Raw genomic sequence first — 15802 nt, forward strand, 5'->3', positions numbered from 1 at the left:
AGGACAGAGCCTATTTTCAGCAGAGGTCCAGGGAGAAATGCTTCAGTTTTAAGACCTTTTCTTCTTTTTACAGCATCAGAGGATCACAGGAGATTACTAAGATATTGACCCAAAGGTCATTTTAAGCCTAGCCACTTCATCCCAATGTAATACCATAGAAATGCTAGTCAATACCCAAGATTGCATTTAATGATGACTGCATATGTCCAGGAGGGTTGTGTGCACTATCCCTGGTAAGAATTTACCACTCATCTAGGTTCCTCTTGAACAGTGTCATAGAGGTGCTCTGTTTCACATGAATGAGTAGCCTGTTCCAAAGACGTGGCAGTTGCTCTGAAATAAATCTGCCCCTCCAGCATGTCCTATTTAAGTCACAGGTCATAATTAGGTCTCTGGAATGGGTAGCCCTAATCCCATTTGATTTAAGGACATGCAGCAAGTTCATTAGGTTTGGGTTGGAGATTGCTCTGTAAGCCAGGCATAAGTCTCCCCTAAGAAGGCTATATGATACCGAGTATAATAGTGACAGGGACTTTAGTCAATCTGTGTAAGGCACATGCTTGAGTCTCTGGATCTTCTTTGTTACAAACCTCTGAGGTCTGTCTAATCGCTGCAGTTGTTTAGTATGGTACATGCCAAATTGGGCATTATACTCAATTATGGGCCAGATAAGTGCTGAATATAGGGGGGGTTATAACATCTTTTGCTCTCGAGGCACTGCCTTTACTAATGAAGTGTGCTACGTAGAAAGCTTTCCTTACTACAGTAGACACATGATGGTCAAAGTTATGGTCGAGTCAACTTGTGATCCCAGGTCCCTTACCACTTCATGGGTACTTAGGGTAATGTTGCTGTTGATTTGATAGTGTGAGGGGACATTGTTTGTGTCGAAGGGAGTGATGATGCATTTCTTTGCATTCAGTTTGAGACTGTGACTAATACACCAGTCGTTGGTCTAGGAGAGACCCTCCTGCAGTATACTGACATCATTTGGGGATTCAATGATGGCAACTAGTTTGCAGTTGTCTGCAAACTTGGTCAGCCACAACCCCTATGTTTTTAGCTGAACTTCTGAGAAGTATATACCAAACATCAGTGAGCCCAGTACTGATTTCTATGGCACCCCACTAATAACAGCTCTGTTGGTTGACGTGGAGTCACCCACTTTGATAGTGGTTTGTGAGACAGTTGGCAACCCATCTTACAATGAAGGGGTTTACATTCAGTTTGCTAAGTTTATTGGTGATACTCGAACATCAGATTATGTCAAAAGCCTTTGACAGTTGGAGGTATGCTGTGTGCACAGATTTGCCCTTGTCAATGACCTTGATCACATTTGGAAAAAAAATCCACCAGGTTACAGGCAGGATCTGTCCTTCATGAAGCCGAATTGGGTAGGATCCAGGGTTTGGAGGTTACCTATGTCTTTATTTATGCGGTCCATAATGATAGGTTCTATGGCTTTACAGATGAGGTTGGTCAGGCTTATGAGGCTGTAATTCCCCGTGTTCATGCCCCAGGCCCCTGCTTCTCTTAGTAACTTGTTATGAAGAAGTAATGCCAAAGGTAAAAGGTTCTGATAGTGATGGTTAAGCTGGCAGTGCGAATCATGATCTTTTTGACAAATAATATAACATGTTTTGTCTTTTCACTTTTTAACAGCATGTTCACTATTAGAAAAAATGGTTTATAGGCTCATAGATTCATAGGTATTGACAAGGCTAATGACCACAAGGGCCTTTTTAAGCCTAGCTATGCATCCCAAATCTCTGACAAGTTCTGGTACCTTTGATAGCTGTAAGCAGGGACCTGAGAGATGAAACAGTTACAAGCAGAGGCCTGGGACATGAACCATTTACAGGTTGCCTGTGTCCATTAGAGACAAAGGTGCCAAACCATGGATGAATTCCCTATTCCCCATCCAATTGTTCAAATTACACTTGAATTGTGTTAGGAGGAATTCTGCTTCACATGGATGGGGAGCCTGTTCTAGAGAAGGGTAGTCTCCGAGATACATACCTATCTCTCTAGCATGTCCTATTTATATCAAAGGCAAGGTTTAATTCTTTAGAACAGGTAATTCTGGTGCTGTTTGTTTTGCAGATACAAAGGTCGTCTATCAGAGTGGGGTCTGACAATGCCTTGTATGCCAGGCATAGATCTCCCCATGGCAAAATCCATAATGAAAGCCTAAGTCCAAAGTACTGAGAAATAATTTATCACTGCCATAGAATACGCAAGTCTGGAACAGAACACTAAAGCTGATAATTCAAGGGTGATATAAACAAACTTATTTTTTGAACCCCTCTTCCTCAGGATGATTTTATCTTCTTACCTTTATTTATTTAACATTTGTTGACCAGGAAAGTCTGACTAGGACAGAGCCTATTTTCAGCAGAGGTCCAGGGAGAAATGCTTCAGTTTTAAGACCTTTTCTTCTTTTTACAGCATCAGAGGATCACAGGAGATTACTAAGATATTGACCCAAAGGTCATTTTAAGCCTAGCCACTTCATCCCAATGTAATACCATAGAAATGCTAGTCAATACCCAAGATTGCATTTAATGATGACTGCATATGTCCAGGAGGGTTGTGTGCACTATCCCTGGTAAGAATTTACCACTCATCTAGGTTCCTCTTGAACAGTGTCATAGAGGTGCTCTGTTTCACATGAATGAGTAGCCTGTTCCAAAGACGTGGCAGTTGCTCTGAAATAAATCTGCCCCTCCAGCATGTCCTATTTAAGTCACAGGTCATAATTAGGTCTCTGGAATGGGTAGCCCTAATCCCATTTGATTTAAGGACATGCAGCAAGTTCATTAGGTTTGGGTCGGAGATTGCTCTGTAAGCCAGGCATAAGTCTCCCCTAAGAAGGCTATATGATACTGAGTATAGTGACAGGGACTTTAGTCAGTCTGTGTAAGGCACATGCTGGAGTCTCTGGATCTTCTTTGTTACAAACCTCTGAGGTCTGTCTAATCGCTGCAGTTGTTTAGTATGGTACATGCCAAATTGGGCATTATACTCAATTATGGGCCAGATAAGTGCTGAATATAGGGGGGGTTATAACATCTTTTGCTCTCGAGGCACTGCCTTTACTAATGAAGTGTGCTACGTAGAAAGCTTTCCTTACTACAGTAGACACATGGTGGTCAAAGTTATGGTCGCAGTCAACTTGTGATCCCAGGTCCCTTACCATTTCATGGGTACTTAGGATAATGTTGCTGTTGATTTGATAGTGTGAGGGGACATTGTTTGTGTCGAAGGGAGTGATGATGCATTTCTTTGCATTCAGTTTGAGACTGTGACTAATACACCAGTCGTTGGTCTAGGAGAGACCCTCCTGCAGTATACTGGCATCATTTGGGGATTCAATAATGGCAACTAGTTTGCAGTTGTCTGCAAACTTGGTCAGCCACAACCCCTAAGTTTTTAGCTGAACTTCTGAAAAGTATATACCAAACATTAGTGAGCCCAGTACTGATCTCTATGGCACCCCACTAATAACTGGTCTGTTGGTTGACGTGGAGTCACCCACTTTGATAGTGGTTTGTGAGACAGTTGGCAACCCATCTTACAAAGAAGGGGTTTACATTCAGTTTGCTAAGTTTATTGGTGATACCCGAACATCAGATTATGTCAAAAGCCTTTGACAGTTGGAGGTATGCTGTGTGCACAGATTTGCCCTTGTCAATGGCCTTGATCACATTTGGAAAAAAAAATCCACCAGGTTACAGGCAGGATCTGTCCTTCATGAAGCCGAATTGCTTAGGATCCAGGGTTTGGAGGTTACCTATGTCTTTATTTATGCGGTCCACAATGATAGGTTCTATGGCTTTACAGATGAGGTTGGTCAGGCTTATATGGCTGTAATTCCCCGTGTTCATGCCCCAGGCCCCTGCTTCTCTTAGTAACTTGTTATGAAGAAGTAATGCCAAAGGTAAAAGGTTCTGATAGTGATGGTTAAGCTGGCAGTGCAAATCATGATCTTCTTGACAAATAATATAACATGTTTTGTCTTTTCACTTTTTAATAGCACGTTCACTATTAGAAAAAATGGTTTATAGGCTCATAGATTCATAGGTATTGACAAGGCTAATGACCACAAGGGCCTTTTTAAGCCTAGCTATGCATCCCAAATCTCTGACAAGTTCTGGTACCTTTGATAGGTGTAAGCAGGGACCTGGGAGATGAAACAGTTACAAGCAGAGGCCTGGGACATGAACCATTTACAGGTTGCCTGTGTCCATTAGAGACAAAGGTGCCAAACCATGGATGAATTCCCTATTTCCCATCCAATTGTTCAAATTACACTTGAATTGTGTTAGGGAGGAATTATGCTTCACATGGATGGGGAGCCTGTTCTAGAGAAGGGGTAGTCTCCGAGATACATACCTATCTCTCTAGCATGTCCTATTTATATCAAAGGCAAGGTTTAATTCTTTAGAACAGGTAATTCTGGTGCTGTTTGTTTTGCAGATACAAAGGTCGTCTATCAGAGTGGGGTCTGACAATGCCTTGTATGCCAGGCATAGATCTCCCCATGGCAAAAATCCATAATGAAAGCCTAAGTCCAAAGTACTGAGAAATAATTTATCACTGCCATAGAATACGAAAGTCTGGAACAGAACACTAAAGCTGATAATTCAAGGGTGATATAAACAAACTTACTTTTTGAACCCCTCTTCCTCAGGATGATTTTATTTTTTTATCTTTATTTATTTAACATTTGTTGACCAGGAAAGTCTGACTAGGACAGAGCCTATTTTCAGCAGAGGTCCAGGGAGAAATGCTCCAGATGCATGTCTTTGGAATGTGGGAGGAAACCCATGTGCTTGCTGGGGGAACATACAAATTCCACACAGAAGGCACCCCAGCCAAGAATCTAACTGGAGAACCTCTTGCTGTGAGGAGACAATGTTAACCGCTGCACCACTGCACCTCTGTGATCAAAAATAATATACTGCTGACCATTTTTCATTGATGACAATTTAACACCTTCCTGCTTAATGTGTGTACTACAATATTTCACAAAAATGTAAGCTGCCTACAGAGCTCAGTTTAACTTACATGCCTGTTCTCTGACAGTGACAGCTAGTCACCATACCTGGTAATAGTGTATGACCTCATTACTCTTTATATGTCATTTCACCGAGTTACAGTTTGCCACTGCTCGAAGAGTATATGTTTAGTGGGTCTATATTGAAAGAACGAAAGTTACAAAGTGCGAACGCTCAGATGAGCGAAAATGCCCCAACTCAAAAACGTTATTGTGGGGGGCTGTGCCCCCACACCCCCCGCTAAATATATATTCCAACTCCGAGATCGCACTACAGTGAAGAAAGGGCAAATATTCTGATCTTCACTGTACTGTGATAAAAAATAAAACTTCGAGTTGATGGCATTTTCGCTCATCTGAGCATTCACACTTTGTAACTTTCGTTCTTTCAACATGTAACCTTGTTTAGCAACCCAAATGGAGAGATTCCCATATATACAAACAAAAGTAACAATTACCATGCTTATGGCATCTAATGATGTCAAGCATGTTGTTGGTGACAAATCTACACTTGTCTATCAGTTGACGAAAACTTTGAAACACAAGCTTTAACAATGATGCCAGCATTATTAATTCTCCAAGACTAAAAATTCTACAAATATAGAAGAGTAACTAATCATATGCATATCCAGAAATTGGCAAGGGAAATTTACAAATTGAAATCATGTTGATTGGAGTACTATACAAATGATACATCAGCCTATACTTGCAAAATACATACTTTTTATGTATGCAAAATCACTTGCAAAATGAACAGAGCACGTTTCAGAAATAAATCACATTCAGAATATACAGACTGTTTTTATAAAAAGCAATACAGGCTGAGCATACTGGTGGTGTAAGGTGGAGTGACAGAAAGAATAAGGTAGAAGAAACAAGCTAAATAAATGACTGTTACTGTTAGACAGTTTTAATGAATATACACTTAGCACATTATTACATAATATAGATATGTAATTTATGTGTTCTTATTGAATTATTTGGTTTTCCTGAGTCAGATTTTTTTAGAGTTCTCTGACTACAACACTAACTAGAAAGGTTTTTGTCCTTTGGATAACCATCATCTCTTTTAAATATATGTGTCCTCTAGGTCAGAGACCAAATTACTTGAAATGTTAGTAGTCAAAAGCTGTGTCCTAGACAGCCTGACAGAAAGCAGTCTGATGTGTCGAGCACATGAGCTCATTTACAAGAGAAGGCAGCATTGGTAGAATATGCTTTAGCGTAAAGTCTTCTGTCTCTAGAAGTTATTTATCTACTACTGAATATACAGCTCAGCTGCCCCTGATCTTAGTTATACTCTTGCCACATTCTTCATAACATTTTCATTTTTTTCCCCAGTAAATCACTGAGGATTACAGACAGTCAGCAGAGTTTCATTCCTTGTTATTTATTTAATTATTTAAGTTTGATGAGCGGGGAAGTCCACTGGGCCAAGAAGAGCCTGTTTTCAGTGGAGGTCCGGGGAGAAAAGCTCCACAATAATTGCAAGTTACTTCACATGTTACAAAAGGACATAGTTCATACAGCTAATTAAACATTTACAGATAAGCTCCATGATATTTGCAATTGGCTTGTCACAATGTTACAGAAATGAAAAGACATAATTCAATATAGAAATTTCAACATTTGCATAAAATGAATATTTTTGTTATAAACTCAATTGTAGATTTAACATTTCAAAATATATAGCTACTAGCCATTTGTAGGTTAGGAAAATATTATACATGGCGAGGGTAATAGTGTAATTTAGACTGGAGAGTATAATACAATAGATATCAGAGAGAAATTTAGTTTTTGGTAGGGGAGGGATTGTTTTGGTGGGATGAAGTAATAGCAGAGGTAGTTGGATAAGTCAGTGCAAGGTGGAATGGGGGGGGGGTTAAGTTGGAGCGTGGCAAGGACATTCCCACTTGGAAGAAAGATGAGAGAGCAGCTGAGCTTTGAAATTTGTATGGTTAGGTAGGTTGTGTAGGTGTGTGGGGAGAGAGTTCCACTGTTTAGCTAAGGAGTGGGACAGCAGTAGACGGCCAGGAGGTCGTGTAGGTTTATGGACCTAAAGGAGATTTTGGTTTTTGGATCTGAGTGAATGGTTGGGAATGTAAAGTTTTAAGGAAGTTGCGAGAGCTGGGCAGTTGGCAGGTTTAAAGATGAGCTTGTGGGCAATGGTGAGTTTTAAGTAACTGAGGTAGATGGGTAGTTCAAGCCAGTTGAGGGGAGGAGGGAGTGGCAGTGGTGAGATGAGTTTTTGAATTAGTTGCAAATTTGGAGATCTTGTGGTAGCAGGATTCAAGTTTGGACCGAAGGCCAAGATGGAGATTGGTGAAAAGTGGGGACCATACATAATGGAGGGGAGTAGGAAGGTGGATGCAAGAATTTGAAGGGTAGAGGGGCTTAGGAAGGGGGTTATGCCTGTAGAGGAGACCTAACTTTTGGTGGGTTTTCTTGACTGTGGAGCAGATATGGGTGTCACATTTTAGTTCTTCATCAAGAATGATGCCAAGAAGCTTGGTGTTGGGAACGATTTCAAGGAGGGTGTTGCTTTGGCTCTGTATGATGAATGTGGATTTCTCAATGGAGCTTTTGCTAGGGGAAAAAACATTAGTTTGGTTTTATTTGCATTTAGTGCCAGATTATTTATTATTATTATTTATTTATTTATTTAACATTTGTTGACTGGGAAAGTCCGACTAGGTTCCACAGATCTTGTTTTCAGCGGAGGCCCGGGGAGAAATGCTCCAGATGGTTAGACTGTATCCAGGTTTCTGTTTTGGAGAAGGCTGGTTGGGTTTTTGCTAGGAGCTTGGAGGGGGAAAAGGAGAAGACTGAGCAGATAACTGTTGAGTCATCTGCATATTGGATGATAGATGAGTCTGGGATGGATTGGTGAAAGTTGTTAATGAATAGGTTGAAGAGAAGAGGGACAAGAACGGAACCTTGTGGGACACCTGTGTGTGTGGGTAGAAAGGGGGAGGTTGAAGTTTTCCATTGGACAGCTTGTTGTTGGTTGGACAAGTAGCTGGAAAACCAGGCAATGGTAGTGGGAGAGAGGTGTAGGGTGGAGAGTTGGGATGTAAGTAGGGTGTGTGAGATGGTGTCAAAGGCCTTTGACAGATCTAGGAATAGTGTGGATACAAACTTGCCTGAGTCGCGTTTGAGGTTTATAGTTTCAAGAAAGGCAAGAATGGTAGTCATGGTGCTGTGGCCAGTGCGGAAGATGTGTTAGGTAGGGGAGAGGAGATTGTTTAGTGTTAGGTGTGCCATGAGTTGTGCTTGTATTGTTTTCTCTAGTATTTTAGAAAGAGAGGAAAGGATGGCAATAGGCCTGAAGTTGGTGGAATCAGTATTTTTGCCACCTTTGTGGAGGGGGATGATGTAAGCATGGCAACAGATAGAAGGGATGTTTGATTCTTGTATGGATCTATTTATAAGAATAGAGATAGGATAGGCAATGCTGTCTGCAGATTGTTTGAGGAAGGTGGGTGGAAGATTGTCTGGTGCATTGCAACAGGTTTTGAGTTTAAGGAGAAATCTTTTTATAGTGCTTGTGGGAGTGGGGTTGAGGCAGAAGTATGTGGAGGAAGGTTGATGACTGGGGTGGTGGTTGGGGCAAGAAGGGGTGGTGGTGGAGCAGGGAGGTGGGAAGGAGGCTGATAGTTTAGCTATGCAGTCTATGAAGAATGAGTTGAACTGGCTGGCTGTTTTAAGGTTGGAGAGGTTGGGGTCTGGGCAGGGATTTTCTTTGTTGCCAGGATGCAGCATGGATGAGATGGAGTCCCAGAAATATTGGGGATTTGTTGAGTGCAAGGACTGGAGTTTGGAGTAGTAGGCTTGTTTCGTAGTTGCTTATACTCTAGGAGGGTGTTAGGGTTTTTATGTTTTTGATACTGTTTCCATTTTTTGTCCCTTTGGTAAAAGGCTAGTTTAGTATCTTTTAATAACCATGGGCAGGGATTGGTTTTGATGTGTTTGGTTTGAGGGAGGGCTTGCTGATTGAGAAGAGTTAGGAATGAGTGGTTAAAGTAGGAAACGGCATAATTTAGAGGAAGGGTTTTTAGTGGGGATCAGTCAGTATGCTTTAAGCATTTGGAGAAAGTTAGAGGGTTGAAAGAGGAGAAGTTGCGGGTTTGGATGTAGTGGTGATGTTTATGCAATGAAGATGGGAGACAGTTGGCGAAGGCTGGTAGGTGATCGCTGAGAGGATCAGGTAATGTTCCAGCTTTGGTGATAAGGTTTGGGTGAATTGTTAGGATCCAGTCAATGATGGTACCAGAGATACTATCTTTATTTGGTCTGGTTAGAGACTGTATTAGTTGGGAGAAGTTGTACAGGTTGATTGTGTGGGACGGGGCTTCAGAGTTAATAGTATTCCAGTTGATGTTGGTATCACCGAGTATATAGGTTTCATTTTTTGTACTGGAGGAGAACCAGGACAGGATGTTTTCAAGAGTTTTGATATTATCACCAGGGGGAATATAGAGGGCAGTGATACATATGGACTTGTGTTGTTTATTTTTAGTAAACCTATTATAATTTCAGCATTGGCAAAGGTTGGTATTTTAGTAGGGCATTATGGTATGGGAGGTGGGGTAGATTATTGCTACTCTACCTCCTTTTTTGTGGGCTTTGTCATTGCGAATTATTTGGAAACCTGGTAGTAGGATTTCGCTATCTTTTATATAGGTTTTCAGCCAGGTTTCAGAAATGGCGGTAACGTTGTGGTGGTTATGGGAGAGGCAGGCATGGAGGTTAGGGATTTTATTTTTTAGGCTTAGTGCATTAAGTGTTGTTCAGAGAATGTATGTTGATGCACAACCTGTTGTTTTAAGTGAATCACAGTAGTATTTAAAAATTATCTCAGAACTTAGGCCACTGTTACCCCATTATTTTTGGCTTTGTCTAGAATTATTAAGATGTTGACAGGCATGCTTCTAGATCTTTCTCATGTGAAGTCTTACATAAGGGACCATCATAAAAGAGGAAGACTTAGAGGTTAGTCAGTACTGTCTCAAAAATCTGTCTGATAAATAACTTTCCTTCACTATCTGTATGAGACGTTCCATAACTAATTTTAAGCTGTTGTATTATGTCAGACGTAATTCTCATTTGATATGTCTCTGTCCCCACTGGCATTCAAAACACATTGTCCAAAGCCTCCTTTAAAGACCTCATTAGGCAACATCTCAAGCAAAGTTGGCAGTGGGGAATACAATCATTTAATCCGTGTCCAGCATTAGTTCTCAGTTTTATAATCCATTGAGTTTCTAACTCCTCTGTTTTCAGTCTAACATCACCTCCCCTTTTGTTAACATAATTCTTCCTTATTACCATAAAGTTGAAACAATGTGTGGTGTCAGTCTGTGCTGTGTGTTTTGCCAGAGCATTGAACATGCTCTTTTATTTATATAGTATAAATGTTCTCTAATTCTATCTTTCAACATTGTTGAGACCAACCTTGAAATCTAGACCATTACGTAAGAAGTAAAATTAGTCTAGAATGACACACTAAGTACTTTGCATAAGTTGTGAATAAGATTTTTAAGATATGTTTCTTTAAATGTTTCAGTCATGTGATTTTAAATTTGGATTTAAAAGGAAGTGACATGTAGTAACATATCACACCTGAAGAAGCTTATTGGTGAAAGCGCTAGTGAATTTTAAGGGATTTTAAGGATCTGTTTGCGGCATATTAAACTTTTTGTTACCCAAATCCTGGAGCCTTGCCTGCGCTGGTTTTATACTTCAGTTTTACTCTATTTTTTGAGTGCAGGCACTTGGATTTTGGTGGTAGTTGTTCTTGTAGTTATACGTATACATGCTACATGTCAGTGAGGGAGTGTGTATGTTCTTTCTGTGACTGTGCCGGGTGCCCTATTCAAGATTAGTTTCTCTCCCATAAGCAAACTGAGTACTAGGATAAGATCTGGTTCCCATATGACCCTTAATTGAACTAAGAAACAGAGAACAAAGGATTTATTCAGATAAAATCAATTTAGCTAGCAGATCTAGGAGACTCTCTCTCTCTTTCTCTCTCTCTCTCTCTATGATATCCATCCATGTGGGAGGAAGTAGGCAGGTACCTAGTTAAGTGAATAAACTACTGGAAACTTCAACAAGGTGTCTTTATTCCTCCCACAGGGAGGGGCCCAGAGAGAGAGAGTCTTTTAGATCTGCTAGCCAAAACAGAGTCTTCTAGATCTGCTAGCTAAAGTGATTTTTTTCTGGACTAATCCTTTGCATTGTTTCTTGTTAGTCCTGTCACCCTTTGGGTCACAGGTGGGATACTGGATTTCACTCGAGCCCTCTGGATTACTTCTGTTTTCTTAACTGAACTAGTGGATAAGTAGAAAATGAATGAATCAATCAATAATCCATCTACATCATGACTCTGTATTCTGTGAGTACACTGGCTTCTTATTAAACAAAGGACAGACATTTTGCTTGGTTCACACCTATTTAAGTTTCTACATTTAGAAAGGAGCCCCCCCCAATCCCAGCTATAAAAATTTACAGATAGGATCCCTTCCTATAACATAAGGAATCAGTCAGAGTAAAGACCATCACTGCATACTCCCAGAACGAACTTTCACATCACACAATTTTTCTACTTTAGGCTTTATACTTTGAGAATCCCTACCTGCCGTCCTCAAAGATCTTATCTTCTACCCAAAATTCATATCTGAATTAGAACCCCTCTATACAATGCAGCTGAGTACAACTGTTTCAGTTAAAGACACATTACTTAGTTCCACAATAACCACTGTGTCAGCACTAATAAGGCCACATCACCTATTCATGTTATAGTTTTATGTCTGTAGTCCTCCCTCTCTGCATCATTTTTTATACCCCACTCTTCCTTTTCTTAGGTTCATAGATTAGTACTAGGCTAACTGTCCTTGTGAGCCATTTTAAGCCTAGCCAATTATCCCTTGTGACTCAAACTCTGCACCTTGTGTTTGTAAGGCAAACACTTTAACCATTAGGCCATCCTCCCAATGCCTTTTCTGTTCAGCTCCCATGATTACTCCTTGTTAATGTATATATCCTTCATTACACCTTCCCTCTGTACTACTCCTATATACTTTTCATTCTCCTGCCCATCCAAGTACATTTTGTTCTTATACATATTAGCTGGGCAGCTACTGCACAGGCAAAAGCTATGAGCTGTTAATACGCTGATTATGAGCCCAGAGGACAGGGTTTAATTCCCTTTCCTTCATTTGCCTGTCTGGTGACTCTGAGCAAGTCACTTAACCACAGAGCACACCAGAGTTACCTCTGAAAAGGGACAGTTTACCCAGCGAGCTTACTCAGCAAAAAAAAATTATTATAAAATATATTTAATGTTTCCAAAGTTGTTTTACATTGTTGCATTTTGTACTGCTTTTACCTTGTTTGCATTTGTTTCTATTATTTCATTGTTTATCTTGTATTTACCCTTGTCCAAATCTGAAAAAATGTCAGTTTGCACAGTGTTGGAAGTTATTTTTTGTGCTACCTGGAGTGCTTCTGTTGTGAGCAGAACAATATAAGTGTGGCATGTATATTGTGCCATACGCCAAGATGAACACTGTACCTTTTCAAGTATATCTTATGATTATAGTTAGAAATTCTGAGCAAGTCAGCAAAATTGAAGCAACTTAAAATAACTTTAGCAGGCTAGAAAAACAAACAACTGTGTCACTATCAGACTTGTTAATTACTTGCCATCTTCATATAGATGGGAACCCTGCAGACATGATCTTGACTATCTCAATGCGTTTGATGCACTTGAATTAAAAACAGTTACATATGTAACAGGTACAGCTCTAATATCACACAGACAACAATGGCCAAACAGAGTATTAGTTTCCTTTTAACTAAACATACCAAAATCAAAAAAGGAGAAGCACGTCTACCTAAAATAAACCATTACCTCTGCATGAACACAACTTACTGTACAGACATCTGATTTAGAACTGCACCAGAATTAAAACAAAACAATTATATAACTGTGACATTCCTAAACAGACTTGTCAAATAGAAAGCTGTATAAAGAACTGAAAAAGGTGCATTTGATAATAAGAAAAAATAAACACGAAAAAAAAAACGTGAAAAAATGGATGGGCATTACATACCATTTTCTGAGTGAAAATTAACTCTTCAGGCAAAATGCTGCATTTTCAAAATAAGTTCATGAGACAATCAAGTGGTTGTCTCAAAGAAGCCACCAAACAGATTCAGTTTTTTTTTTCTGCTGGGGGAAAGTTAAAGCTGGCATTGAAATATTGGGGCACATTCTCTTCGGAGATGGGCAGAGGCTGGCAATGCATAATACTCTGATTTTAATTTACAATAGCACTGGAGACACAAAACACAGGTACACTCTTCAGTGTTATCATCCCCTGTGGTTCTGCTCCCACATCAGATGTGGGGGTGCTGCACTCCATTCACATGAAAACAGCATGTTTTTCAAATCTAATTTGTATGTGTTACTGGAGTAAGTCCAGTAGGTGTAACTTTTATTCCAGAGACATCCCATGAATACTGTCTAGTTAATGGCATACCTAGAATTCCTCAGTATGCAAGATCTGGCTGAGGGACTCAAACCAAGGACTACAGTCTAAAGCTTAAGCAAAGCTACCAGGTAGGTTTGTGCACACAACATGAATTCTTTAGCCTAATAACGACAGTGTTACAGTACTGAAAATTATATTATTTTTTGCCAAAAAAAAAGACAACTTCTGGCTCAGTCATTCAAACAAATGGAGACTTAGCTTCCATCATAGTCAGCCCATGGTTATTTCAATAAAGCATTTCACTGGTGCAAAACCTAGTCTATAGTTTATGATGCTGATGTCACTGGTATAGAAGGAGACATGAGTAATTAGAGGGCTCATCAGGGAAGGAATGACAGAGCATACCTGTCAACCTCTTAAAATAAGAAATCTGGACAAAGTCAAAAATAAACGGGGGAGAGAGGTCAGAAATCAGGGTCTATATTATTTCTTTGACAGCTTAGGTTGTCGAATGCTCAATGATCGACACCTAAGCGTCGAAGTTTAAAAATTGCGAATGGCCATATATGCAGACTCTTTCCTCGGGAATGAATTTGCTTGGCCGTTATCGGGGATTTGCCATTTCCCCAATGTAGAGCGATCTCGAAGTTGGTATATTTAGTTAGGGGGCTGTGGGGGATGAAGCCCCCCACTACATTTAGGTTGAAAAGTTAATTTTATTTCCGGATGGCCTAGCAAATTCTTTCCCGAGGAAAGAATTTGCGTATATGGCCGTTTGCCATTGTGAAACTTCGACGCTTAGGTGTCGATCATTAAGCATTCGACAACCTAGGCTGTCGAAGAAATAATATAGACCCAGAAATCAGGGACAGAGTTTAAATATTGTTCTTATAAACTTAGAAAGTTGTTAGAATAGTAGGTTTTGCATTAGCATGTATTTTCTGAACAATATTAAGTCTGAAACTTAAATGTCTGCTATTAACCACAAATTTTATGTGAAACAGACTAAAAATATGAGGTACAAATCAGGGCATTCTGTGGAAATTTGGACAGTTGAGACGTATGTAACTAAGTGGCTTAAGTCATACAACCTCTTTGGGGAGAGATTAAGGCCTGCTGTTGAAGCACTGGGGCACAGCCACAGTTGAGTTGGCAAAAGCTAGATCATTTAATATACTTCTTCAAAGGGAGAAAGGATGAAGGCAGCAGTCATCAGTGTTGCTATCACCTGGGGTCCTGCTCAGGTCTGTCACCATCAGTATATGGTAATACTTTTCTGTGCTATGCGGATAAGGTAATCTAACTAAACTAACAACAGTTCAATGGCATGTGATCACTGGGAGAACAACTGCAAAAATGGCACTCATACCCAGGGGCAAAAACAAACAAATACATAAATAAAAATCAGAATTACATTAGAAAACTCTGGAAAATGGGTGCGGATCAGTGAGTGAAGAAGCAGTAAAGAGTGTTTACAGTTCCTCTGGAAAGTTAATGACTGATTTTCTTCTACTCCTTCCCTTTACAATTGTGGTTGCTTTCAAAATCACACACTTAAGTTGAAAGACAAAGCAGCTGTATGCTTATATGCTGCATACATGGCCATAGGGCTGGACTAGACATATTCTAGCTGAGCTGGGTAATGGACTACAGTGTTTTTGCTGGCACTGTTTTTACTGACAGCAGCTAATTAATGGCTCACATTCACTTGTTTGGATTACACAAGCCCGAGTCCCAGCTGCACAGCTCAGGTTAGCAGTTGGTTGTGTTTTGTAGCCGCTTCATAAAACAATTGGGAGGGTGGTCTAATGGTTAAGGTGTTTGCCTTACAAACACAAGGTGCAGGGTTTGATTCTCCCAAGGGATAATTGGCTAGGCTTAAAATTGCTTGCAAAGGCAGTTAGCCTAGTACTAATCTATGAACCTATGAACAAGGTCGTAACTACTTACATGATAGTGAGCTGTAGATTGTTCAAGGTTGGAGGAAGAGAGAGAGAGACAAGTGCTCATTACTCACCAGTGACCCATTATGGAGAACGTTGACCTTACACAGAGAATACTAAACTAAGAGGGAAGGTAGGGAGTGCATGAGGCGCCCAGCCCAAAACACTTTTTATTAGTGGCACAATAAAGTGTGTAATTGAGCTGTCTTATATCAGTTACTGTGACCAAGCTGGCATGATGGACTCTTTGGTGACTGAGGAGATGTAGTGTATTCACTTTAAACCTCTTGCCAATTCAGTGC

At 40.2% G+C, this 15802-nt stretch overlaps 1 protein-coding gene across 1 annotated transcript in view; it reads right to left on the reverse strand.

The window, feature by feature from the left end:
* The window catches only part of PHC2 (polyhomeotic homolog 2), a 2832203-nt gene that overhangs the window by 951166 nt on the left and 1865235 nt on the right, over positions 1 to 15802 (reverse strand). The gene's annotated exons all lie outside the window — the stretch shown is intronic.

Source organism: Protopterus annectens, chromosome 2.part1 (assembly GCF_019279795.1).
Source record: "Protopterus annectens isolate FY-2018-M chromosome 2.part1, PAN1.0, whole genome shotgun sequence".
Classification (NCBI taxonomy): domain Eukaryota; kingdom Metazoa; phylum Chordata; order Ceratodontiformes; family Protopteridae; genus Protopterus; species Protopterus annectens.